Genomic DNA, 26,841 nt, shown 5'->3' on the forward strand with positions numbered 1-26,841 from the left:
TCCAAATTTTAAAACGGTAAGGGGTTAGCATTGCATTTTTATACAAAAGGGGCAAAAACACGCTTTGATCCGAAATTTAAAACGGTAAGGGGTAAGCCTTGTATTTTTATCCCAAAAGAGGAAAAAACACATTTTTATCCAAAATTTACAACGGTAAGGGGTTAGCCTTGCATTTTTATCAAAAAGAGGCAAAAACACATTTTTATCCAAAATTTACAACGGTAAGGGGTAAGCCTTGAATTTTTTTTCCAAACGGGGCAAAAACATGTTTTTATCCACAATTTAGAACGGTAAGGGGTTAGCCTTGCATTTTTATCAAAAAGGGGCAAGAACACGTTTTTATCCAAAATTTTAAATGGTTAGGGTTAGCCTTGTAATTTTATCAAAAAGAGGCAAAAACACATTTTTATCCAAAATTTAAAACGGTCAGGGGTTAGCCTTGTATTTTTATCAAAAAGAGGCAAAAACACATTTTTATCCAAAATTTACAACGGTAAGGGGTTAGCCTTGCATTTTTATCAAAAAGAGGCAAAAACAGATTTTTATCCAAAAATTAAAACGGTAAGGGGTTAGCCTTGCATTTTTATCCAAAAGGGGCAAAAACACGCTTTGATCCGAAATTTAAAACGGTAAGGGGTTAGCCTTGCATTTTTATCAAAAAGGGGCAAAAACTCATTTTTATCCAAAATTTAAAACGGTAAGGGGTTAGCCTTGTATTTTTATCCAAAAGGGGCAAAAACACGCTTTGATCCGAAATTTAAAACGGTAAGGGGTTAGCCTTGCATTTTTATCAAAAAGGGGCAAAAACACATTTTTATCCAAAATTTAAAACGGTAAGGGGTTAGCCTTGCATTTTTATCCCAAAAGAGGCAAAAACACATTTTTATCAAAAATTTACAACGGTAAGGGGTAAGCCTTGAATTTTTATCAAAAAGAGGAAAAAACAGATTTTTATCCAAAAATTAAAACGGTAAGGGGTTAGCCTTGTATTTTTATCAAAAAGGGGCAAAAACACATTTTTATCCAAAATTTAAAACGGTAAGGGGTTAGCATTGCATTTTTATACAAAAGGGGCAAAAACACGCTTTGATCCGAAATTTAAAACGGTAAGGGGTAAGCCTTGTATTTTTATCCCAAAAGAGGAAAAAACACATTTTTATCCAAAATTTACAACGGTAAGGGGTTAGCCTTGCATTTTTATCAAAAAATAAAACACATTTTTCATGTTTTCATCCAAAATTTACAACGGCAAGGGGTTAGCCTTTCATTTTTATCAAGAAGGGGCAAAAACAAATTGTAATCGAAAATTCAAAACAGTAAGGGGTTAGCCTTGCGTTTTTATCAAAATGGGGGAAAGTTACGTTTTTATCACAAATTCAACATGGTAAGATGTTAGCCTTGTAAATTTTTTCAAACCAGGGCAAAATTTTTTTTATCACAAATTCAAAGTGGTAGCAGGTTAGCCTTTCATTTTTATCAAAAAGGGACAAAAACAATTATTTATCACATATTCAAACTGGTTCGTAGTTAGCCTTGAATTTTTATCATAACTGGTCAAAAGTTAACTGTGTATCAGAAATTCAAAACGGTAACGGATTAGCCTTGCATTTTTATCAAAAAGGGGCAAAAACAAATTTTTATCATCAAAACGGTAATGGGCTAGCCTTACATTTTTGTCAAGAAGGGGCAAAAACAACCTTGTACCCCAAATGCAAAAAGGTAGTTTTTATCAAAAAATAGCACGAACGTAAAGTTTCATCAAAATTTCAATACGGTAAGGGGTTAGCCTTGCATTTTTATCAAAATGGGGAAAGTTAAGTTTTTATCACAAATTCAATACGATAAGGGATTAGCCTTTACTTTTTATCAAAACATGTTCAACTTATGCCTGTGCAAATCCTAAGGTACCGGTAAAAGTGGCGAACAAGACATTGTTTAGACTTACCACTTAGACGACCCGCATGATGTCAGACTTCTTTAGTGTATCGTTTCAAAATGAATGTGTGAATTTCAAGTTTGCATCGATACATTAGGTCTCGCATATGACCAAGAAAAATTACCGCAAATAAATGTTTAACTGGAAAATACAAGACTACCTAGTCGAGCCATAAGCCAAGCTGTTTACAAAATCAGTCACAAGTCATCACAAGTCAACCAAGAGTCAATCAGTCTCAAATCTATTCAACGTGACTGATCTGATAACCTCTCTGCCCAAAACAGCCAAGTCTGCTCTGCTCTCCGCAAATCTTGGGTGTCGGCAAGCTCACCTTGGCCCCCTCTCCAAGTCTCTTGTCCAGTTTTTCACACTCCTTGTTGACAATGTGATCAACCTCATTCTCATCAATCTGAATGGAAAAAAGAAACAAAAGTTTCATTTTAAACAACATTTTCTCTGTATCTCTGGTAACTGTGATTTTACAAAAGCCACAAATTTGTTTCCATGTGATACTTCAAATGCTTGGCACTGAAAGCTTAGTTCTTTATTTTTCTGCTCCTGTAGTATTGAATAGTTATCTTTGGTTCAAGTTAGGGCACATCTTAAAAGTAGAAATGCTCCAATTCCATAAGCTTCTTTTTGGAGCACTGTGTGTTCCCAATGTGGTCCCAACTGTGGCCTAATTACAGAAGTTTATTTCTGCACCAGGCGATTTTGACTTTGACTCAACCATGTGTCCCGTCCGAAATTTCAAGTTAGAATGATTTGCTCTTCTTTTGACATTGACCTTCAATACTTTAAAACATAAATCAAATGGCTTTTTGTGCTCGTTTTGTTTTGGCATGGTACAAAAACCTGGCTACACTTTTAAAACAATTTTGTAACAGAGACTCAACTTCTAAGTGGCATTTGAAAGGACCATGGCACATCTTGATTTTAGACGTAAATCCACTCATGAGCTAGTATATAACATTTGAGCAGATTCGCTGATTAATTATGCAAGACCTCTAGATTTTGACCAATCAGCGGGCACTTTCTATATCAGGCCTTCGGTCATTCACCCATTGTCGCATCATATACATCATTAAAAAACCTGCAGACACGACATGGGATACGCTGTGAATTGAGCACACAAAGGCTGTGGTCAGGCACTCTGTATTATGTTACGTGATACACCCCAAGCTTGTCTAGATTCTATAGATCAATGCCCGGCCGTTGTTTTAGTATAAAACACTGCATCGGAATCAACCAATCACACTTGTACATGTTGTCAAGATTTCGGAATGAAATGACGTCCTGATTTAGTAACGTTGACTCCAATTGGCTGGCTCATGGCACAGCACACATTTGCATTCCTAGACGTTTGACCGGAGTTAGGGCTAGAACGGGTGATACTCAGACTACTCATGAGCTGAACGTAATGCAAACTGGTGCAAATCTACAGCAGGTTTGCCTGTCTGAGACATGAGGATAAAATTACGACTGTTGGACAAAAACTCAGGTTTGAGCTGCCATCTATACTTTTAGTGTAAAATTTGTTTGGACAAACAAGGTCAATGATTGGTAATTATCTGCTCAATGGTAATTTCACCTTTGTGAAATGAAAATCAAGTTTGGCATACTGATTTTTTGGGATGGCTTGACTCTTGATCGCCAGTCGGAACCATGTGGATATAAATTGCCAAATAAACACAAGATGTGAGTAAACTTACTTGTTGAGTTCTCTGGGCATGTTTGCCCTTTCCAGCAACTGGCACAGCAACAGTTCCATGTTGCTAGACTCCAGCCCATCAAGCTTGACGTCGATACACAGCAGACTGTTCAAGATCTCCCTCCCTTCCAGAGCCTCAAACTCCGCCCCCTTCCCGAGCCCTCCCATGCCTACAACAAAGAGTAGCCGCCGAAGAAGCGTAAGTAAGCCCAGGAGTCATCATTGATGCATTGGACATCATGGATCGCTATCAGCGGGGCCGTTTTGGTGTCTAGTTGGGTGTCTTGGACGAAATGACTCAGGAGACGTTGGAGGATTTAGTGCACCCTGCTGGGGAGAGGCTTGCAACGGACTCATGAGAGAAAAGCTGGGGAGAACCAAGAAGGAACACTCGGTGTCAGGTGGCTTGGAATTTATGCTAGCAGTAACTCTGCATTTGGGTTTCTAATAAAGCAGTGTAACCCATTTCATCATAATTTTAAAAGAATCGATCTGGAGCAAACCATTACCTAGACATTCATGTAGGTACATTGTACAGACTGAAAAAGCCAATAACCTAAAATAAAATTGAGTACAATCAAATCATCTTTTACTGAATCAAATACAACTCTTCTGGAAAGCTGTTTTAACAGGTTTTTTAAAAATATTGTTATAGGCGTATAGGATCATTTGCATTTAATCAGATCAGACTGGTTTTTAAACGTTATACAAAATGTTCTTTTGCTGTAATTTTCAGATACCGTATAGAAGGATTCGGGGGTAAGTATTTAATAGCAAGTATTTTAACACTGACCTATTTAAAGTTTTGTGTTCATAGATGCTGGGAAAACCAAGAAAAAATGCTGTTCTTGTCTTGTAGTATGGTTTCCTCACCCTCACCCATAGGCGTCAGGGAATTGTACCGGTAGGGTCAGGGAACCAGACTAGCTGGCTTGCTCGCACTCACGGATATGTGTAACCGATTGCAAACAAAATGTGTACTAACTATAATTGGCAAATTGGGGGCAGTATTTTAAAACAGTCAGGTTTTTCCAACGATGGTCGGCCGACAATCATTAGAAATTGATACAAAAATTCCACTTTTCTTGAAAGTGACAGCACACCAGGTGCCATGATATCACAGGACACTTGAGACTATTATTCACTTAAATTTCAGAATTATTTAGTAATTTTGTTTTTTCGATGTTTTTCCAACGATCAGTCAATTGACTCATTTTTTGACTAAAGAGTTACAAAGACAACTAGAGGTCAAGGCGTTTGTTGAGTTACAAACGCAGAGTGGTCGGGCTGACAGCTATTTCATTAGACACAGCCCAGTTAAGTTATGAATAATTTTATGTCAGAACAAAGGATCACGAAAATGTAACCTTTCCAGTACAACCAATGATTTTGTTTAAAACAAAAATGTATCCGATTTCATTATACATTTTATGTACACGTACAAGCCTGTCTAGTTTGATGACGTCATCGGTCCGAAAAGGGAAAGTTTAATAATACTGATTAAGTTCGGAGAGGCGATGTTCATTATGAAGTTAAAATAACGTTTGCAAATATGGAAAATATAAGTGTATGTATTAGTAACACCTAACTTCCGGTTTGATGACGTCACAGCATTAAATATCCAAATGTCAACATTGTAACAGATATATCATTATTTGGGCTACGAACAAAGTCATAAGACAGGGATCAAAGTTAATGATAGAATTTAAAAAAAAAATTGATCATTTTCAAATTCTCCCCACAGTAACTTCCGGTATGATGACGTCATAATTTTCGAACCTTGCAAAGATATATGTACCGTAGTTGATACAAGGGGCGATTTGGTTAAATTTGGAAGGATGGTTTTTAAATTATAAAAAGAGAAAACCATATTTGATGTACATGTACCGCTAGAGGGGGCCCCTTCAAATGATGACGTCATAATGCTGTTTTTGTGTCCTTTATTCCGTTCGAAACACTTCCATAATTTATTTGCTTAAAGTAAAGAGCTTCCGCTTTCGAGTTATATTCAATTTTTATTGCACTTCCGGTAACACCGGAAGTGATGGTCAAGCGGTTTTGTGCCCGGGAATAAGAATTGTTGCCCGAAGCATCATTTACAACCTCACGCAAAGACAAACACGATATTCTATTTTGTTCTAAAGATATAGCTGAAACTATTTTCACAAATTTGGCCCATAAATTGCTTGTAATTTGATATCTGCGGACGGGGGTTCAAGTTCATACCAGGTTTTATCATAATCCCATATCGTTTGGAAGAAATTCGGTTCGTTTTGATATTGAAGCTTCTGTCTGTATTCTAAATTCACATTGACCTTGCGGTTGACCGGAAAGTAAAGGTCAAACGTGTTCACGTACACAAAAAGAAATGTTCATCAATTAAATGGTCTATCTGATTACCAGGTTGGAATATGATTGATCATTTTGTTCAAGAGTTATAGCTGAAAGAAGATCCTCGTTTTTTCAACTAAAATCGCTTGTAATTTGACACCCGATGACGTCATCATGACGTCAGAGTAATATGCACCACTTGGGATGAGGGTCGTTATATATATTCAAAGTTACAAGTTCATATAATAAACCGTTTAGGAGAAAACCTGAGGAGAAGTATTGTCCAGAAAAAAGAGAAAGAAAGAAAGAAAGAAAGGAAGAAAGAAAGATTAATCGTAACAACTCCAAAGAGTGGTCGGGTTGTGCCCAACCACTCAAAAATTCCATTCATGATCAAAAGGTTATGCACTTTTTTTTTTAAAATGTTTTCTCGAAAAAAAAATAGCATCCACTGAGCTGAAACTTCAACAGGTTAGGCATTCAACAGTCTTCTTTTGATTTTGAGTGGTATTATTATTGGAAACAAACAAAATTCATGAACATCAAATGATTCTATACGCCTTTTAAAATAAAGATCTTCCCTTTTTTTACAATGACCGTTTTATTTTCAAAACGGACTTTCCTTGGTGATATTATGCCCATTTCAAGTTTGTAAATTTAACAGAGATATAGCTTGTTAAATTTTTCGGTTATGCATTCTTGAACTGATATACAAATGGAATCACTTACTGTCTCGCATTCCCTTGATGATCAACAGGTCATCAGCTTGCCGTAAGGGACGTCAATGACTTCATCAACCCTCAGTCGCTGGACGATGACACGGTCCACCTCGGGGCTGGTCAGATCCTCACAATTCCAGTGAACATTGGCAGAAAAATCATCATCGTCTATGGGAAAAGGATAAGGTGTATTTCCATAGGCACATGAGCATATGTCGGCTTTAGCCAAGTTACTAAGACAAACATTGTGCAAGAGAACGAGTCACAAGCAAGATAAATCACATGGAAATGAAGCTGTAACCGGCGTCTGCGCAACAATGAACAAATTCTATTCTTTGCAGTGTTGTAACGAGACACAGAATGTTTGACTTGAGTCAAGTTGAGTCATTTTAAGGAAGTGACTTGAGTCAAATCCAGCTGAGTGGAGTAACAGTGTCTGGTTGAGTCAAGTCAAGTAGAATGTGTGCTCAAGTCCATTCAAGTCACTGATATTTGAACACCATCGAATAAATTACAGAATGGAAGAAGGAACACAAGGCACCAGTCTGTTATACAGATCCAAAGATTTTTAAAATACTGCATGGTACCCAATAGACAGTTTCTGCTGGACGTTTCTACCAAAGATCTGCGTACCAGTTAACAAGAAGTGAAACTTCAGTTTTATCTCTCGAAGCCGAAGATGAAACCAAGAATTGAGTAAACTCTGGTTCATTATAATACACGAGTTGGGAGTCTGTGATAAGGCATATATTTGTACGCGATAAACGGCCACAACTTGACGGTAATACGAATATAAAACTTTGTACTGCTCACAGAGTTTTAGGACTCAAGTGTTATTAGCCTTCGACTAAAGAAGAGTTGAGTCTTCTGATGAGAGACTCGAGTCCAGTTGAGCCAACCCATTGGGACCTGAGTCAAGTCAATTTAAATCACTGACTCAAGTCATTACAACTCTGCTGCTTTATCAAATTTACTTGTGATTTCCCAATTCCAATCTTAAATACCGGTACTTGATTACTGGAGTACATGTATGCATGGTATGTAGCGTCATTTTGACAGCCAAGAAGTTGTGTTTCCTTTCTTTTAAATCTGGAAAAAAATACCATGTTCAGGAAAGGACATTTTGAAAAAACGTTTAACGGACAAATCAATGTCTCACTCAAAACGGCATAACAAAAAAAACCAAGTTGGCCAATCCTAACGAAATCTGGTGTACGGATTTTTGGGACATACTTCATACTCCAAATCTTGTGCTTTAGCACCCTGGTGAGCTTATAATTTGAGAACCATAATGCGTAGAACTGCGCAATTTTTTTTGGAGACTGCTACAACATTAAGGTCCTTGTGACAAACACCAGCAAATTCCAACAAAGTCTTCCTACATGTATGAAGTACATGTAAAGCATCGATTACCTATTTTTGCATTTTGCAACCTTTTCCGTGAAACTGCCCTTTTATAGATCTATGCCCGGCCCTTGTTGTAGTATAAAACACTGCATCCGAATGGACCAATCAAACTTGTAAATGTCAGTGTTGTAGTCGAGACCGGATAGTCCGAGACCGAGACCAAGACCGAGACCTGAAGATTCGAGACCGAGAGCCCCTTCAAGGCGGACCGAGACCGAGACCAATATGGTCCGAGACCGAGACCGAGACCGCTGATAATAAATAACAATTGTCGAAATAAAAAAAAACAAGACACGTTATTATAGTTGAAAGTTGTAACCTTTCTATTCACAAAGATTACAGACCAAAATTTTGACCAGTGGCAGTGTTGACAAATTGATACATGACACCTTACTTGAGCAAAAGTAGTTACACTTAAGAAATATGGGCTTTGACATGTTGTCTGCACCCAATCGTGACAAAAGTAAAAAGTTAAAGGTAGATGTTTCATCTGTTATAGGAATTCGGATCCTAAACTCCACAGTCACCCCTTGGTTTCAGCTTTTTCAGGTTTCTAACGGATATTTAAAGATGCAATTTTAATTTTACATTGTGCCTCTTTTTTCCTAAAATAAATATAGGACTTAACTTCTAACAAGACTTGTGTACTTGATTTTAAAAAATGGGAGCTAGAAAATGTTGAACTAATTTTAAAATTTCTGTCATAGAATGTGGACTTGTACATGTAGACACACAAGTTGTGAGGTGGTAGCCAGAATGTGCCAGATATGGATTTTTAATTTTTTTCTGAACGGGATTTTAATTTTTGAGAAATAATGGGGTACTTCAAAATGAGCAGCCAGAAAATGGGGTCTCATCATAAACTCTCATGGCAACAGTGAGTGGTAACTGGTAAGAGTGTGTGAAAATTTACTTTTTCTTCAAAATACTGTCCCAAATTAAAGAGAACATTGTGTGGGGTTGAAAATATCACTAATTTGAAGCACCTCATTTATTATCAGAATACAAAATGCAAGTGATTACGCCCACAGGGGTGGGCTAAACTACAAAATCCCCGAAAATGGTTGACCCTTATTGCATAAATTGTTACAAGTTTATTCTTTGCTTTCAGGATGTGCCCGTCTCAACAGATAAATGCCGAAGTTGTTCCAAATCGTTCAGTGACTGGTACTGCTGCAGCTTTACATGTACTTTGGGGACTTTCCAACGTGCAGTTGAGTCCAAACCGACCACGATATATAACAAGCTTGATCTACGGGCTAGCAAAGTTTTTAACCATCAACGGTACTGAACGAAGTGAACAAAAAGTAATCGATCGAGCTGTAAAAGCTACATATTGCCGGTCTCGACCCGAGACCAGCCAAAATATCGAGACCAAAGGGGACCGAGACCGAGACCAAGACCGAGACCACAGCTTCCGAGACCGAGACCGAGACCGAGACCAGCAAAAAGTGGTCTCGAGACCGGTCTCGAGACCTACAACACTGGTAAATGTAGTCATGATTTCTGAATGAAATGAAGTCACGATTTAGTAACTTTGACTCTGATTGGCTGGCTCACGGCATAGCACACATTTGCATTCCTAGACGTTTGACCGGAGTTAGGTCTCGAACGGGTGATACTCAGACTACTCATGAGCTGAACCTAATGCAAACTGGTGCAAATCTACAGCAGGTTTGCCTGTCTGAGACATGAGGATAAAATTACGACTGTTGGACAAAAACCTCAGTTTTGAGCCACCATCTACACTTTTAGTGTAAAATTTGTTTGGACAAACATGGCCAATGATTGGTAATTATCTGCTCAATGGTAATTTCACCTTTGTGAAATGAAAATCAAGTTTGGCTTACTGATCTGTTGGGTTGGCTTGACTCTTGATCGCCAGTCGGAACCATGTGGATATAAATTGCCAAATAAACTAAGTAAACTTACTTGTTGAGTTCCCTGGGCATGCTTGCCCTTTCCAGCAACTGGCACAGCAACGGTTCCATGTTGCTAGACTCCAGCCCATCAAGCTTGACGTCGATGCACAGTGGACTGTTCAAGATCTCCCTCCCCTTGACAACCTCAAACTCCGCCCCCTTCCCGAGCCCTCCCATGCCTAGAACAAAGAGTAGCCGCCGAAGAAGCGTAAGTAAGCACAGGAGTCATCATTGATGCATTGGACATCATCAATCGCTATCAGCGGGGCCGTTTTGGTATCTAGTTGGGCGTCTTGGACGAAACGACTCAGGAGACGTTGGAGGATTTAGTGCGCCCTGCTGGGGAGAGGCTTGCGACGGACTCATGAGAGAAAAGCTGGGGAGAACCAAGAAGGAACACTCGGTGTCAGGTGGCTTGGAATTTATGCTAGCAGTAGCTCTGCATTTAGGTTTCAAACAAGGTGGTTTAACTTATTTCATAGGGGAATAAATGTGTGTTCGGGGGGTATTATAACACTCTGTTTAAGACCGGTGGGAGTCTGGATGGGTGATTATCACCCAATTATCACTCCCACTGGTCTTACATGTAAACAGAGTGTTTAATACCAACCGAACACATATTTTTTCCCATTCATAAATACCTTTTCGGTAAAAAAAAACCAAATCTTTTTGGTCCAAGATTCAAAACAAGTCAAAACCTAGATGTTGCCAACCATTTTGTTCAACAATTTTATTTCATGTTTTACGAAACACCCCTCTGATATATAATATGGAATGACCCTCCACAACATAAGAACATTGGCGTGTGTGTCGCGCGTACTGCGCGATGTCGCGCAAAACGCAGCTGGGCTGGTGTAGAGTGAATTTCGGACTGCGAACATGGTGAAATACTGATTCACTGATAGAATTGTGCATGCATGCGTAAGGAATGTGAACGTTCAACCAATGAAATGTTAAAAGGCACCGGATTTCATGCGAGTCCAAATTTCATGTGACACTGGAAAAGTGTTTAAGACCAGCCAGCCGTGTCTTTATCATCCGTTTAAGACCGGCCACGTTACGGGCTCTCGACCAATAGGAATACGTAAACTGTCTTAGGTATTTATGAATAATGATATAAAGAGAATCGATCTAGAGCAAAACATTACCTAGACCATGTACATGTAGACATGGGTACAGAGGAAGCTTGGGAGGGTATTGCATTTTACTATTCCGCGGTGTCCAATGACAACAAACCGCGATATTCACTAAAACCGCGATATTTTAACTGGGGTATATTATCAGGAAAAGGCATCATTATTTTCCTGTACGGCTCGCTCGGCATCGTATGATTCAGGCGAGTCTGGATTTGTTTTTTTGCACGTTGGTGCCGACGCTGCTAGATTGTACAAGGGTATTACCGAGGCCTACAATGAGAAATGACTTTGATGTTGTGCTTTTTTTAAATATTTTTTCTTAATTTCCCCGGACGGCGCGACATCGTATGATTTCAGGCAAGTCCGTTCCCTTCGTACGTGCACCTTGAACACAGCATGGAATCTTGCTCCATGACTGAAGCCTGGGTAAGTTTTGGCAGTCATAACTAACTAACTAAGATTGATGCGATTTTTCCTGTTGCTGATAATCTTGGGAACTATGTTTTGGCAAAAATTACTCATAAATGATGATGTACAATTCAAAGAAAACCGCAAACACGGCAGCGTTAGCAGCTGGGTTGCAGCTGCTGAAGTACAAAGTATCAGGTTATCAAGTCCGTCTTATCTGTCAACGGTAATTGACAATGCATACATTCTGGACACTAAGGAAGAATACCGCGGTATTCAAATTCCATACTGAGTTCACCGGTGTTTCAGTATTCATGAATCATTAGTTGGTATTGATCGGTATTAAAAAAAAAATGTGACTATCCGGTAAAACCGAAATACCGTCCAAGCCTACAAAAAGCCAATAACCTTAAATTAAATTGAGTACAATCAAATCATCTTTTACTGAATCAAATACAACTCTTCTGGAAAGCTGTTTTAACAGGTTTTAAAAAAATATATTGTGTAAGGCGTAGGGCCTATAGGATCATTTGCATTTAATCAGATCAGACTGGTTTTGAAACGTAATATGTATGTATGCTACATTTGCTTTTGCTGTAATTTTCAGAAATGAATGGATTCGGGGGTAAGTATTTTATAGCAAGTATTTTTACACTGGCCTATTTAAAGTTTTGTGTTCATAGATGCTGGGAAAACCAAGTAGTCTGGTTTCCTGACCCTACTTCCGACGAAACGGAGCAATTTACGTCTGGGAATTGTAGGGTCAGGGAACCAGACAAGCCGGTTTGTTCCCACTCACAGATGTGTAAACCAATTGCAAACAATTGTGTACTAACTATAGTTGGCAAATTGGGGGCAGTATTTGAAAACAGTCAGGTTTTTTCAACGATGGTCGGCCGACAATCATTGGAAATTGATACAAAAATTCCACTTTTCTGGAAAATGACAGCACACCAGGTGCCATGATTTCACAGGATACTTGACTTAAATTTCATAATAACTTAGTGATTTTGCTTTTTGATGTTTGCAATATTAACTTTTACACCCCATGAAATGATTCAGTCTGGATTGCTGTCATTTAGAAAACCGAGAAACACATTGTATTTCCAACGATCAGTCAATTGACTCATTTTTTGAATAAAGAGTTACAAAGACAAAAATTATGTTTCATGATCAAAAGGTTGTGCATCTTTTTTTTTTGAACTTTTTTTCTCGGAAAAAAAAATTAACATCCACTGAGCTGAAACTCCAACAGGTTAGCCATTCAACATTCTTCTTTTAATTTTGAATGGTGTTATTATTGAAATCGAACAAAAGTCATGAATATCAAATGATCCTATACGCCTTTTAAAATAAAGATCTTCCCTTTCTTTACAATGACCTTTTTATTTTCTAAACAGACTTTCCTAGGTGATATTATGCCCATTTGAAGTTTGTAAATTTAACAGAGATACAGCTTGTTAAATTTTTTCGGTTATGCATTCTTGAACTGCTACACAAATGAACTCACTTACTGTCTCGCATTCCCTTGATGATCAACAGGTCATCAGCTTGCCGTAAGGGACGTCAATGACTTCATCAACCCTCAGTCGCTGGACGATGACACGGTCCACCTCGGGGCTGGTCAGATCCTCACAATTCCAGTGAACATTGGCAGAAAAATCATCATCTATGGGAAAAGGATTTACATGTAAGGTGTATTCCCATAGGCACATGAGCATATGTCGGCTCTAGCCAAGTTACTAAGACAAACATTGTGCAAGAGAACTAGTTAAAAGCAAGATAAATCACATGGAAATGAAGCTGGAAACCGGCCTCTGCTTAACAATGATCAAATTCTATTCTTTGCAGCGTCGTAACGACACACTGAATGTTGTGACTTGAGTCAAGTTGAGTCATTTTAAGGAAGTCAAATCCAGTCGAGTGGAGTAACAGTGTGTGGTCGAGTCGAGTCAAGTAGAATCTGTGCTCTAGTCAATTCGAGTCACTGATATTCGAACACCATCTAATAAATTACAGAATGGAAGAAGGAACACAAGGCACCAGTTTATTATGAAGATCCAAAGACTTTAAAAATGCTGCATGGTACCCAATAGACAGTTTCTGCTGGATGTTTCTACCAAAGATCTGCGTACCAGTTAACAAGAAGTGAAACTTCAGTTTTATCTCTCGAAGCCGAAGATGAAACCAAGAATTGGGAAAACTCTGGTTCATTATATTTATAATACACGAGTTGGAAGTCCGTGATACGGCATATATTTGTACGCGATAAACGGCCACAACTTGACGGTAATACGAATATAAAACTTTGTACTGCTCACAGAGTTTTAGGACTCAAGTGTTATTAGCCTTCGACTAAAGAAGAGTTGAGTCTTCTGATGAGAGACTCGGGTCCAGTTGAGCCAACCCATTGAGACTTGAGTCAAGTCAATTTAAATCACTGACTCGAGTCATTACAACTCTGCTGCTTTATCAAATTTACTTGTGATTTCCCAATTCCAATCTTTTTATACTTGATTACTGGAGTACATGTACATGTATGTAGCGTCATTTTGACAGGCAATAAGTTGTGTTTCCTTTCTTTTAAATCTGGAAAAAAATACCATGTTCGGGAAAGGACATTTTGAAAAAACGTTTAACGGACAAATCAATGTCTCACTCAAAACGGCATAACAAAAAAAACCTAAGTTGGCCAATCCTAATGAAATCTGGTGTACGGATTTTTGGGACATACAGTAGTTCATACTCCAAATCTTGTGCTTTAGCACCCTTGTGAGCTTATAATTTGAGAACCATAATAAGTACATGTAGAACTGCGCAATTTTTTTTGGAGACTGCTACAACATTAAGGTCGTTGTGAGACAAAAACCAGCAAATTCCAACAAAGTCTTCCTACGGTATGAAGTAAAGCATCGATTACCTATTTTTCATTTTGCAACCTTTCCCGTGAAACTGCCCTTTTATAGATTTACCGTATGCCCGGCACTTGTTGTAGTATAAAACACTGCATCCGAATGTAAATGTAGTCAAGATTTCGGAATGAAATGACGCCACGATTTAGCAATGTTGACTCTGATTGGCTGGCTCACGGCATAGCACAAATTTGCATTCCGAGACGTATGACCAGAGTTAGGGCTAGAACGGGCGACACTCGGACTACGGTACTCATGAGCTGAACCTAATGCAAACTGGTGCAAATCTACAGCAGGTTTGCCTGTCTGAGACATGAGGATAAAATTACGACTGTTGGACAAAAACTTGATTTTGAGCCGCCATCTACACTTTTAGTGTAAAATTTGTTTGGACAAACATGGTAAGTGATTGGTAATTATCAGGCTTCAACCTTAGCGGTGATCCGCTGGCCAAATGGCAGTTGAATTGCCAAGTGGTCCGGCTGGCCAGCCGAAAAAATCTGCGTCAAAAAAATGCTTGTTGTATTTATTTGGTTTCTTACTTACATTCGCTATTTTTTTCAAAAGAAACCTCCGTTATTTTTACAAATTCGCTTCGCGATATAACTACTTCGCAACTCGATGTCACGGTGACTATAATCATGTGCGTAAATCCAGCCCAATGCGGCGATGACTGGTTCCCGCCAAGCCAATTTAGAAGACATCATGATGAAAATGCGGTAACTAGTCTGTGCACGGCTACCAGTATGCGAGCGATAGCGCTAGCATGGCTATGCATTGTGCAGGCGCCAGGCACGTGCTCTGTCAACTGGTCGGATTCGACATCGTAAAAATGCCAAGAAAACACCGATGGAGAAAGAACATTTTTGCAAGTTAATTTACAGAATTGATCTAGCTTGTCTGTGTATGTATTTTCTGTGTTCAAGAGTTCATTTTGAGATCGCACTACTCGTATTTGGAGTGATACATGCCGTGTGTTTCCCGAAATTTTTGACCGTAAAAACGGGTCTGTCGGCCCATGTGACATGGGCTCAGGTGACATGATGACATGGGTGTTGATGACTATAGTCTTGTTATGACTTATGTGAAACTGATTAACTGGTGGGTACACGCTGTATAAGACGGCCCAGTCAAAAACCTGGCGGACCAGTCAAAATTCTAGCCAACTGGTCCGGCTGGCCAGTCAAAAAAAAGTTAAGGGCAACCCCTGATTATCTGTTCAATGGTACAAATGTACTTTCATCTTTATGAAATGAAAATCTAGTTTAGCTTACTGATTTTTTGGGATGGCTTGACTCTTGATCGCCAGTCTGAACCATGTGGATATAAATTGCCAAATAAACACAAGATGTGAGTAAACTTACTTGTTGCGTTCCCTGGGCATGCTTGCCCTTTCCAGCAACTGGCACAGCAACGGTTCCATGTTGCTAGACTCCAGCCCATCAAGCTTGACGTCGATACACAGCAGACTGTTCAAGATCTCCCTCCCCTTGACAACCTCAAACTCCGCCCCCTTCCTGAGCCCTCCCATGCCGAGAACAAAGAGTAGCCGCCGAAGAAGCGTAAGTAAGCACAGGAGTCATCATTGATGCATTGGACATCATCAATCGCTATCAGCGGGGCCGTTTTGGTATCTAGTTGGGTGTCTTGGACAAAACAACTCAGGAGACGTTGGAGGATTTAGTGCGCCCCGCTGGGGAGAGGCTTGCGACGGACTCATGAGAGAAAAGCTGGGGAGAACCAAGAAGGAACACTCGGTGTCAGGTGGCTTGAAATTTATGCTAGCAGTAACTCTGCATTTAGGCTTCTTACAAGGCGGCTTAACTTATTTCATAATGACTTAAAGAGAATCGATCAAGAGCAAAACATTACCTAGATATGGATACAGAGTAGGTTTGGGACGGTATTGCATTTTACTCTACCGCGGTGTCCAGTGACAAAAAATCGCGGTATTCACTAAAACCGCGGTATTATGTTAATTGGGGTTACGTCATTATCAGGAATAAAAACCTACTAACCACCAGGCACCACGAAGCCGCGGGCGCGGCGTAAATCATGCAAATGCTTTGTGCCGCAAATCTCCAACACTAAAGTGTCCTGGTTTCATCATCAGTCAATTTGTTTGTAAAAATATATCATTGTGGCAGATTATTAAAAACGAAAAGCTTACTTTTTGTCCTATTATTTTGTTCGAATGTAGCAAGGCCTACCGGTACTAAAAATATCGATGCCTGACCACACACAATGATACCCCTTCTTAAAACGAATGCTTTTAGGTTGGTATCCATTGTGAGTGATTCAATATTAAAAGCTCATGCAATTTATGCCGAACACCAGCGAATCCTCACGTGCTTTGCTGGTGTCATGTGAAAATCGCACTCCTATAAAAAATAATCGCACTCCTCCTCACGTGATCTGTCATTCTAATCCAGTTCGTTAGTGTGACGTCACTTCAGGTTAAACCACGCTCACTGACCATTAAGTAGCACCATTGGAACCGGAGGTTAACGCAACTAATGAGTATTTATCCAGAGAACGCTGGTAATCAGTGTAGCGTGCGCATGTATGAGTTTTTACTAATGAACCGGATAATCATCATCTAATGTTAGGCATGCGCAATTGTGAAGGCCGTAATATGAAGTTGTCGGTGCCGACCTTCATAACCAACGGACCAATCATACCAAAACATGAATGGAAAATATGCTTTCTTTGGAGTATTTTCTTTCCTCAATTTTCATCTGGACGGCTCGGCATTGTACGATTCAGGCGAGTCCTTTCCCATTGCACATCACCGTCGGTACTGGCCTTAATAACCAACGAACCAACTTTTACACCCCATGAAATGATTCCGTCTGTCTTGCTGTCATTTAGAAAACCGAGTAATGTAGGGGATTTCCAACGATCAGTCAATCGACTCATTTTTGAAGAAAGAGTTACAAAGACACAAATTATGTTTCATGATCAAAAGGTTGAGCACTATTTATTTTTTTTTACTGTTTTTTCGGGGAAAAATGATATCACTGAGCTGAAACTTCAACAGGTTAGCCATCCAACATTCTTCTTTTGATTTCGAATGGTGTTATTATTGGAAACAAACAACATTCATGAACATCAAATGATCCTATACGCCTTTTAAAACAAAGATCTTCCCTTTTTTACAATGACCGTTTTATTTTCAAAACAGACTTTCCTTGGTGGCATTATGCCCATTTGAAGTTTGTGTTGTCACAATGGGCAAACAGAGATACGTCCTGTTCATTTTCTGGATAATGCATTTTGAACTGACACACCCTCTACAATTCATTAAAAAAAAAATCACCTTACACTTTAAGTGTATATTTAAGACATCTTTGTTATGACAACTCTGCAACAGATCTGAAAACAGACCAAAATTGCCCACACGTTATCATTTCTGGTTGTGTTTCAATTTCAAGCTCTGCCAATTTGCGTCTGTTTGTTGTTAAGGATGACTCACAAATGGAATCACTTACTGTCTCGCATTCCCTTGATGATCAACAGGTCATCAGCTTGCTGTAAGGGACGTCAATGACTTCATCAACCCTCAGTCGCTGGACGATGACACGGTCCACCTCGGGGCTGGTCAGATCCTCACAATTCCTGTGAACATTGGCAGAAAAATCATCATCTATGGGAAAAGGATAAGGCGTATCAACATGTGTATTCTGATTATAAAGATGTAAAAAGGAAACCCAAATGTAAATGTAAATTATAAAAAATCTAATAAATATTTTCAAATAAAAAGATCATGTGAAACGCCAATGTGTCCTCTTTCCAAGAATACATTGATTGTGTCTGTGGCCGCGGATGACTGAGCATTCGTTGTTATTCTGTCAAGAGTCAAAACCTGCACTGGGCCAAGTTTGTGCAAAAGGGTTACTGGTATTCTGGGCATGTGGAACGGCTTAATTCAAGGAAAGAAGACATCCTTTTCTTTAAAACAATGTATTCAATTTTGACACAATGATTTAACTTCTGTTATTGTTGAAGTTAACCCCTCATAGCCCAATGCCTTCAACGTGGCCACCACCTCTATCCACACAAAGCCTTGCACGAAGTGTAGTCCAAATGTTTCAACCTTTGCATAACAAACCAGCTACCAATCTTAGCCAGGTAAAACTTGGCTCAGAACAGGTTTTGACCCGTTGACAGAATAACAACGAATGCTCAGTCATCCGTGCCCACAGATAAACAATCAAGATATCATTGGAAAGAAGATACTTTGGGTGTTTCACATGATACATTAACTTGTTTGAAAATTTATTAGAGTTTTTATAATTTACATTTTCATCTGGGTTTCCTTTTTCTGATACAAGCTGTAGGGCCTATAGAAAAAAAAATTAAAAAATTGAAAACATAAATTTAGATGGAGTTTCATCAACGGCTTAGGAAATCACCCGAAGCCGAAGACGAAACCAAGAATTGGGAAAAATCTGGTTCCGGGATAGTAATTTGTGTGCTACATTATAATACTCGAGTTGGGAGTCCGTGATAAGGCGTATATTTGTGCGCAATAAATGGCCACAACTTGACGGTAATTTGTTTTATCACTACAAGATGAAATGCATTATTCTGCACAGACACACACTGTTGATCAGTCACGTAATTTTCTTCAATCAGCTGGTTGTTGCCATGGGGTATGTGTGCGCGGTAAACAGTGGGCTACTCGAATGGGCGCTGCCGGGGAACACCTGGCTGCCCCAATTAATTGCCAATGTGACATATTGAGGCCAGAGAAATTGTTCATATCGCTAAAATGATATGGACTGCCCAAAGGGGCAAAAGAAACCATTGATACAGTGTATTAAGTCAAGTTCATTAATTAGGCCAAGAAAGTTAACTTCGGCTTAGCTTTTTGAAGCCGCTATACATGGAAAATATTTTCTCCCAACAAATGTAATTTCCAATATTTCCAAACATAAAACTTCTACAAGAAAATCAAAGTTTTATTACCATTTTTAACAGTGTCATTCTGTTATGGGATGATATTGATTGGAGCGAGTCACAGACATTTCAGGACCAACTCTTGACTTTTAGAGTGCGATACAGCTAGTATAAGTTGGAATTTAACCCATTCCGTCTGGTTGGGTTCTTCGTCTTCCCTGAGATGATACGCCCTTAACGATACAAGAAACAGGCCCGGAGGTCACCTCCCCCGTATGTCAGTGGTCGTCGCCGCGGGCCTGGACGTCCCCGCACTTTAGTGACGGTCGATTCTGCGACCAACGATGAGAGCACCGCGGTGATCAGCGCCACGGCCCCGGTCGGCGCGCCGCCGTCCACAACCGCTACAGTAAGCGGTCAGTCAGCGGAGGATCAGCCTGCGCTCGCCTCACACCCAGCGCCAAACCAGATTGTCTCGGCGGCGGGTTTCAGCGGAGGTCCTAACACTACCGGAGCAAGCGTGGATATGGGTGGTGAGTCAAGCTCAAGAGCTACATGTAGGCCTATATTACAAGCGGACTGCAACCTAATCCCCTGGACTCTTTGGTTACCAATAATAGTAATTTAAGTGTGGGCCTAGGTTTTAATCCAGTCAATTCCAGTAGGGCTAATGCTAGTAGTAGTGGTATAATCAGTAACGTTGGCGGTATGACCGGTAATATTGTAATCGGTAACTCAATTGCACCTGCAATTCCAGTCCCTCCGATCGGTAACAATAACGTAGCAATAGGCCTATTAGGCAAAATCAATTTGACCAAGCCGGTACTAGTTTTCCTTTAGGGGGCCTACAGGTATCTGCTTATTCGGGCAAGATGGGTCGACCCGCGCCACTGCACTCTTTTGGGAATGATGCCCCTATTGATGTCCACGTCCCTCCATCCATAAAAGAGAAGATTTGGAACGGACAGTACGTTGATTTAGCTTCGTTATATCGCGACAATGCCACTAGGGTACTGACTTCCACGGAGAGTGAATCTGAATTAATCATGGCAGTCGAACAAGGCAAGGTGGTTTTTCGTCCGGTGACACCGCACCCCCGTAAAGTAGATTCAATCGATAAGTGGTCAAGCGCTTTCATGTGTTTATGGCGATTTATACTACGCGTCATCCGGGGCATTTCCTTGAGTTACTCAAGTATGCAGAAATTGTTCGTACCGCAGCTGTACAGTTCCCCGGTCTTGGCTGGTGCAATTACGATGAACAATTCCGCTTGCGCATGGAGGCGAACTCGAAATCGATTTGGGCCGCATTGCGGGACCTTTTGTTCATCGCCCCTTTCCGAATCTCCAATGTTCTTGTCCCTAAGCATCAGCACGGCTCTTTTCCCCTCATCCACCATTTGTCATATCCCCTGGGGGATTCAGTTAACGACTTTATCGATAAAGATATGTATAATTTCAACTTCCTGGTTATGATTATGAATGACAGTTTTCTGGTTATGAATGAGAGACCGAGCAGCCCATGGGTAAGCATTTATCATAGTCAAACTTATTCTGAAACTGAAAACCCAAAAGTTCGTAGTCAGAAGGAGAGAAGGGAAGAAGCTGAAACGCAGATCTGATGTCTGTTTTTGCTAACCAAGCATGGGGGCTACTGACATAGCTATTTCTATGGCTGCATCTTCCCGTCTCTCCTTCTGACTACGAACTTTTGGGTTTTCAGTTTCAGAATAAGTTTTACTATGATAAATGCTTACCCATGGGCTGCTCGGTCTCTCATTCATTACCAGAAAACTGTCATTCATAACCAGGACATGCAGGAAGTTGAAATTGTATCTGAATATAAATACCTTGGAACCATATTTGATGACAAGCTTAGATGGGATGAAAACACATGTGCTACTGTCAAGAAATGCCAACAACGCTTATACTTTTTATGTAAATTGAAGACCTTCTCTGTTGATAAAACGATTCTGAGTCTTTTTTATCGGTCATTCATTGAAAGTGTACCGTGCTTTTACATTCATTTCCTGGTATTTTAACCTAAGTGCTAAGAATAGAAACAGTTTGCAAAAGATTGTTAACCTTGGGTCCAAAATTACCGGAGAGCCCCAGAGAGATCTTAGTCAGTTTTGCGAACAACAAGTACTAAGAAAAGCCAAGTCGATCGTAGCCAGTGAAAATCATGTGTTGAAAACCATGTTCGAGTTTCTTCCATCGGGATGCCGTCTAGGATGCCCTCCATGTAAAACCAACAGAAGGAAGTTCTCATTCATCCCAGTGGCTATTAAACTTATAAACAACTGATAATTATTTGTGTGTTTTTATGTTCATCATTTTATTTGTCATTTTTATATGCAACCATTAATCAGGGGGTATCAGTATCAGTATCATTATCATTAATCGAGCTGTCATTACTCCAGTGGCTGTTGTCAATAGGTCCATCAGGTCCATCATTTTAAATTGGACATTTTTTAAGTAAACGTTTTTGTTTTCATCATGTGTACATTACTCATCTAAAGATACTATTTTTTAGATAAGATAAGATTTTACACCAATTTTAATTGAGATAAGGACATGTTGTTTGTGATTGATGTATTTATATTTACTTGACTTGTAATTTACTAAGTGTCTTTAATGAGCTGTCCAACCATATGTAATTGCCTTTTTAAGGATAAATAAAGTATTTTGAATTGAATTGAATTGAATTGTGCGCTCTTTGACATCTTTAGCACCTTTTTGGAATTTCATATCAAACGAATTTAAGCAGCAGACACTATAACGCATTACCTACAGTGATGATGATTTTTTGTTCATTGGCCCATCAAAGGAGCGCTGTGAAGAACTTCTTAATACCTTTAACCCTAACCCCCTAGGCTCTTGCACTAGAAAGGATACCAAACCTAACAAATTTCAACAGCTGCATACAGGTCTGTAAGCACTGGTACCAAAACTGCCAAACTCCAACAGGCCTTGTACGGGGAACAGTACTAAACCTGCCAAACTCCAACTGTTGGAGTATGATTGACTTGGTATGGATGGGCCTATGCATTGTCGAGTGATTGGATAGGGATGGTACCAAACCTAACAAAATAAAGCAATATATTTGACCAGGAACTGTACTGGGGACCGTGGGTGAGCGTACCCACGAAGAAATGCCTGTGAACTCCCATGTACATGCACATTTGACCACAAAGTGTTGCGGAGGACCGTGGGTGAGCATACCCACGAAGAAATGCCAGTGAACTCCCTCAAACTCCAACGTGTTCACAAATCTCATGCCCTTCTGCCCCGAACCTCACAAAATTCAACAGGGTCTCCCTGGGCCTTTGGTACCCAGTCAATCAAAGTCCAACACCAGCTGGCCAGTGTTCGGTACCAACCCTGCCAAAATCAAGCAAAACCCGCTGTTGGAGCTTGATGGGCTCAGGGTTGTTAGGGTTAAGGATGTTTGTGCTCAGCTACAGGTACCGCTCGCAGAGGAAAAGACGGAGGGCCCCTGTCAAGTTATTACTTATCTCGGTTTAGAAATCGATACAGTAAAGCGCGAAATACGGGTGCCTCACAACAAGGTACCGGTTCTTGTGCTCCGGGAGAACATTCAGTCAAGTTTGGGATGAAAAAAGTTGTCATTGAGGGAAATTCATTCTATGGTAGGTTCACTCAATTTTGTATGTCGTGCTATATCGCCCCGGGTCGAGCGTTTACCAGGCGTTTAATTGACTTGTCCCACGGTTTAAAGAAGCCACATCACCATTGTTCGCAGGGCGGCTATCAGACTGGGGTGTAAGCCACAAGTGCGTTGGAAGGGTCTGGGTGGAGCGAGATACGGTGATGTACCGGTAGCTAAACTAGGGACGGAACTTGAAGCCCTATGGCTGCATCCGGCGATGTTAATTGTTCACATTTGAACCAATGATTTGGTCGGCACAGATTTTTTTCTGCATGCGCCAGTGCGTTGCACTATTCATGCAAGAGTGTCGGATTCTTTTCCTCACACTTGGTATGGTCGGATATCTTGCCACGCGCCTGCTACTTTGAAGTGCGACTAATCAGTCAAAAATGGAAATGAAGCGGCGGCGAGTAAATAAATGGGAGCGTTCACTTGGCCCTCGCATCGGCGTGTCGGTGCTCAACCACCCCCAGTTTGCATGGTCGGATTTCGCGCTGTTCCCCTATGATGGCGTTCACCTTTCAACTACAGGAAACGCACAATTTCGGGCCAACCTTCGCCACTGTATTAACGCCGCATTTGTATAATTATTGGGGTTTTTTTGGGGGGGAGGGTGCGCTGCCTCTCGTTCCAGTGGGGCGCGCGCTACGCGTTTGGCGGGAAGTTACTGGGTACGACAGGCAGTGCCTCAATTCAAAAGAAATAAATAGTTCTTAAGTAAGATTTTGAATTTTGACCTTAACAATTTTCACAAACTTCATTTTTAATCTTTAGAAACACTACGCCTAGCACCCTCTAGTACTGGTGAGGCTTATTCCAACCGTATTTCCCAACGGTGGGAAACAATCGGCGTACCTTTTTCAAGTTTATTCTTAAGAAATCAAGGCATATTTTCAAATTTATTCTGAAGTAATATAGGCATATTATTACTTCAAGTGATGTGACAAATTACACTGTGACTAACACCCATTTGTACTGATGGGGCTAGTATCTAACCGTAGTTTCTAGCGGTGGATACATGTATATTCGCGGTGAATGATTGGCAAGCGTGCCAAGATTTTGGGCCCAGTGACAGTCCGGTACAATGCCTAATTAGGGAACAAATTTCCTGTTCTGGCAACACGTATCCTGATCAGGAAACATTCACCGTCCAGTACAAATGTCTCCAGTTTTGGAAACGCATCAATTGTTTCCTGATCAGGAAACATTTGTCAACCTGTAAAGTGTTTCCAGAATAGGAGACACTAACAATGTTTCCTGATCAGGAAACATTTGTCAAACTGTACAAGGTTTCCAGAATAGGAAACACTAAAAATGTTTCCTGATCAGGAAACATTTTGAAAAAGTTAAATTGTTTCCAAAGCAGGAAACACTACTCTTCCAAATCAGGAAACAATTTTCAATTTGTAAAGTGTTTGTAAGTAAAGAAACAGTTTGTTTCCTGATTATAAACGTTCTACTCAGGATTTTTCCCCTGTCTGAAAATGTTCCAAGGAAGTGCTCCTAAATGTTTTTTTTCCTGCCAAAAAAGAGTGAAAGACTTAGGTTAAGAAGTGAATCATCTACCGTAGCTTTTAGAATATTCTTAATCATTAGTTGTTTGAAAGTTTGATTTGCATTTTGCAAAATTTAAAATTTAAAAGAAAGCAAAACGAATTGAAAAGTCTACATGAGCACAGAATATGATGGTGTTTATAAACAAATTTAAAACATACACTAAAATAAGTTTAACGTAAAAAAAGGACATGGAAAAATATTTGCAAAGTTACTCGAGAATACATTAATACTGTTTAAGAATATTTATAAAAATTCAAAATGTTTCTTCTAACTCCAAATGATAAACAAAGAAATATTGTTGTGTGAATTCAAGTAGTCTTCAAACTGCTAGCAGTAAATTTACTCTGAAAGTCTCAGATATCAGAGTTTGGACAAACCACAGTCACATTAAAAAAAAGGAAATGTACAAAATGTACACTTAGTCCCCTAACCTTTTAAAAACAAAGAGAAATATGAGTATGTATGCTGCATCACTACCTGGGTACTGGTATAATCTAAACCTAAGGACTAGTGTGCCAGTCTAATAAGACAGCTGCTGGCATCTGATGTGTGGTCAAAAGAAGTCTCTAAGGGCCAATAAAACGTGGGCCAACCTCCTGCCTCCCCTGTACTAAGGTATGGTGACTTCCAAGAAACTGTGTGCACCTCATTATATATGCAGTAACTTAAAGAATTAAGGGTCTAAAGTTTGGCTATACCAGTACTACTGCACTATGGACACCTTGTACTCTGTACAAAAAAAAGGAAGTTTGAATTATACACCAAAGTTTGAATCTAAAAATGTGTAGGCCCATTCGCCGGTACATGTATAGGCCTACATAAAAAGTGGAAAATAGGATGTACATACCGGTAGGCCTGTACAGTAAAATAAGGAATCTATTCTTGAACTTAAAGAAGTTAATGTAGTTGTAAACAAGAAATTCAATGGATATAAATCAAAATAAGGGAAAAACAAATCCTTCAAATTCATGGAAATCAAATAAATCTGAATGAAAAAAGTCCTCAAAAGGTTGATCTTACTTTCTTAAATCTTGCAATGGCAAATACAAAAGTGAATCTAGGCTTCCTGAAGATCAATGAATCCACTTATTCAATAATCAGAGTAACGTTATATTCTCTGCCTATAACAAACTTCAGCAAAAGTGTACAGCCTACCTCTATGAGCCTACATTAGAAGCCTGTGAAGCTGCGGTTGCATGGTAACTATGGTAACCAAAGTTTCTGGCCTTTACCACAGGGATTGATTATGTAACATCATTATCACTAGATTGCCCTTGTGCACAAGTAGTATGGGTATCATATTCCATGGTAAGATGAAATCCTGCATAATGACCAGTTTTCTGGCCTGACTTCTGAGCGTTACAAGAGCAGCACAATGCTAGCCCATCATGTGTTAAGAGACTTTTCATAATTGATTATACAATGTAAATTACATGTACCGGTAGTACCTCCTCTAACTTATAACATGGAACTCCATAGTTATAATGTAGCGTACATGTACATGTACATGTACATGAAGTTCATGAACAAACATTTAAAATATATTTTTTGTCAATGTATGGAAATGGAGATTTCTATCAAAAGGAATTTAATTATAAGCCATCAAAATTTTCCAACTCACAATTACAACAAGGGATTATAAATGATAAGACAAACACAGAACATGTTTACTACATGCACACATGTACATGTACCACAAAAAATGAAGAGAGCATAGTTTTCAGTCCCAATTTGACATGCATGATGTTGACCTGACAGATTCAAAAGTAGATTTATCAAGTGTTCAAGGAATGCCATATTTATTTGGGGGATCTGGGTTTTGCAGAATCTACCGTGCTACTAATATATTAAAAATATATACTGGGTAAATGTGTGGATTATTAGCTTCATCATAAAAATAACATAAAAATAAATTATGTAATCAAGTATGCAGATTCATGTATTTTACATACATAAAACTTAAAAGTTACGAAAGGTCAAAGGTGTAATAAAAATACCACAATTTTTAGCTGTCCACTGTGCCAACTTAACTCCACCGGTACCGCTGATAACTTACCGACACACAATGATGAAACACTTTAAAGGGAAAATACCACATTTGCAAACATCAAAAACCAAAATGATCAAATTATCACGAAATACCTTACTGAATTGTTAGGGACTGACAGTCTAAAGCATCCTGTAAAATTGTGGCTCCTGGTGGGCTGACAGTTTCGAGAAAAACTATA

At 39.5% G+C, this 26,841-nt stretch overlaps 1 protein-coding gene across 3 annotated transcripts in view; it reads right to left on the reverse strand.

The window, feature by feature from the left end:
• Positions 1-3,764: 3,764 nt before the first annotated feature.
• LOC119730296 overlaps positions 3,765-26,841 on the reverse strand; it is a 47,783-nt gene continuing 24,706 nt past the window's right edge. For 2 of the 3 annotated variants that reach the window (XR_005271355.1, XR_005271353.1), the window contains 5 exons: positions 17,974-18,128; positions 15,847-16,212; positions 13,085-13,239; positions 10,171-10,402; positions 3,765-3,782 (listed from right to left, as the gene is read on the reverse strand). The gene's annotated coding sequence lies outside the window, so the exon portion shown is untranslated. The remainder of the gene's footprint in view (positions 3,783-10,170; positions 10,403-13,084; positions 13,240-15,846; positions 16,213-17,973; positions 18,129-26,841) is intronic. The other variant, XR_005271354.1, reaches the window with a different exon arrangement.

This window comes from Patiria miniata, unplaced genomic scaffold (assembly GCF_015706575.1).
Source record: "Patiria miniata isolate m_02_andy unplaced genomic scaffold, ASM1570657v1 HiC_scaffold_22, whole genome shotgun sequence".
Lineage (NCBI taxonomy): Eukaryota > Metazoa > Echinodermata > Asteroidea > Valvatida > Asterinidae > Patiria > Patiria miniata.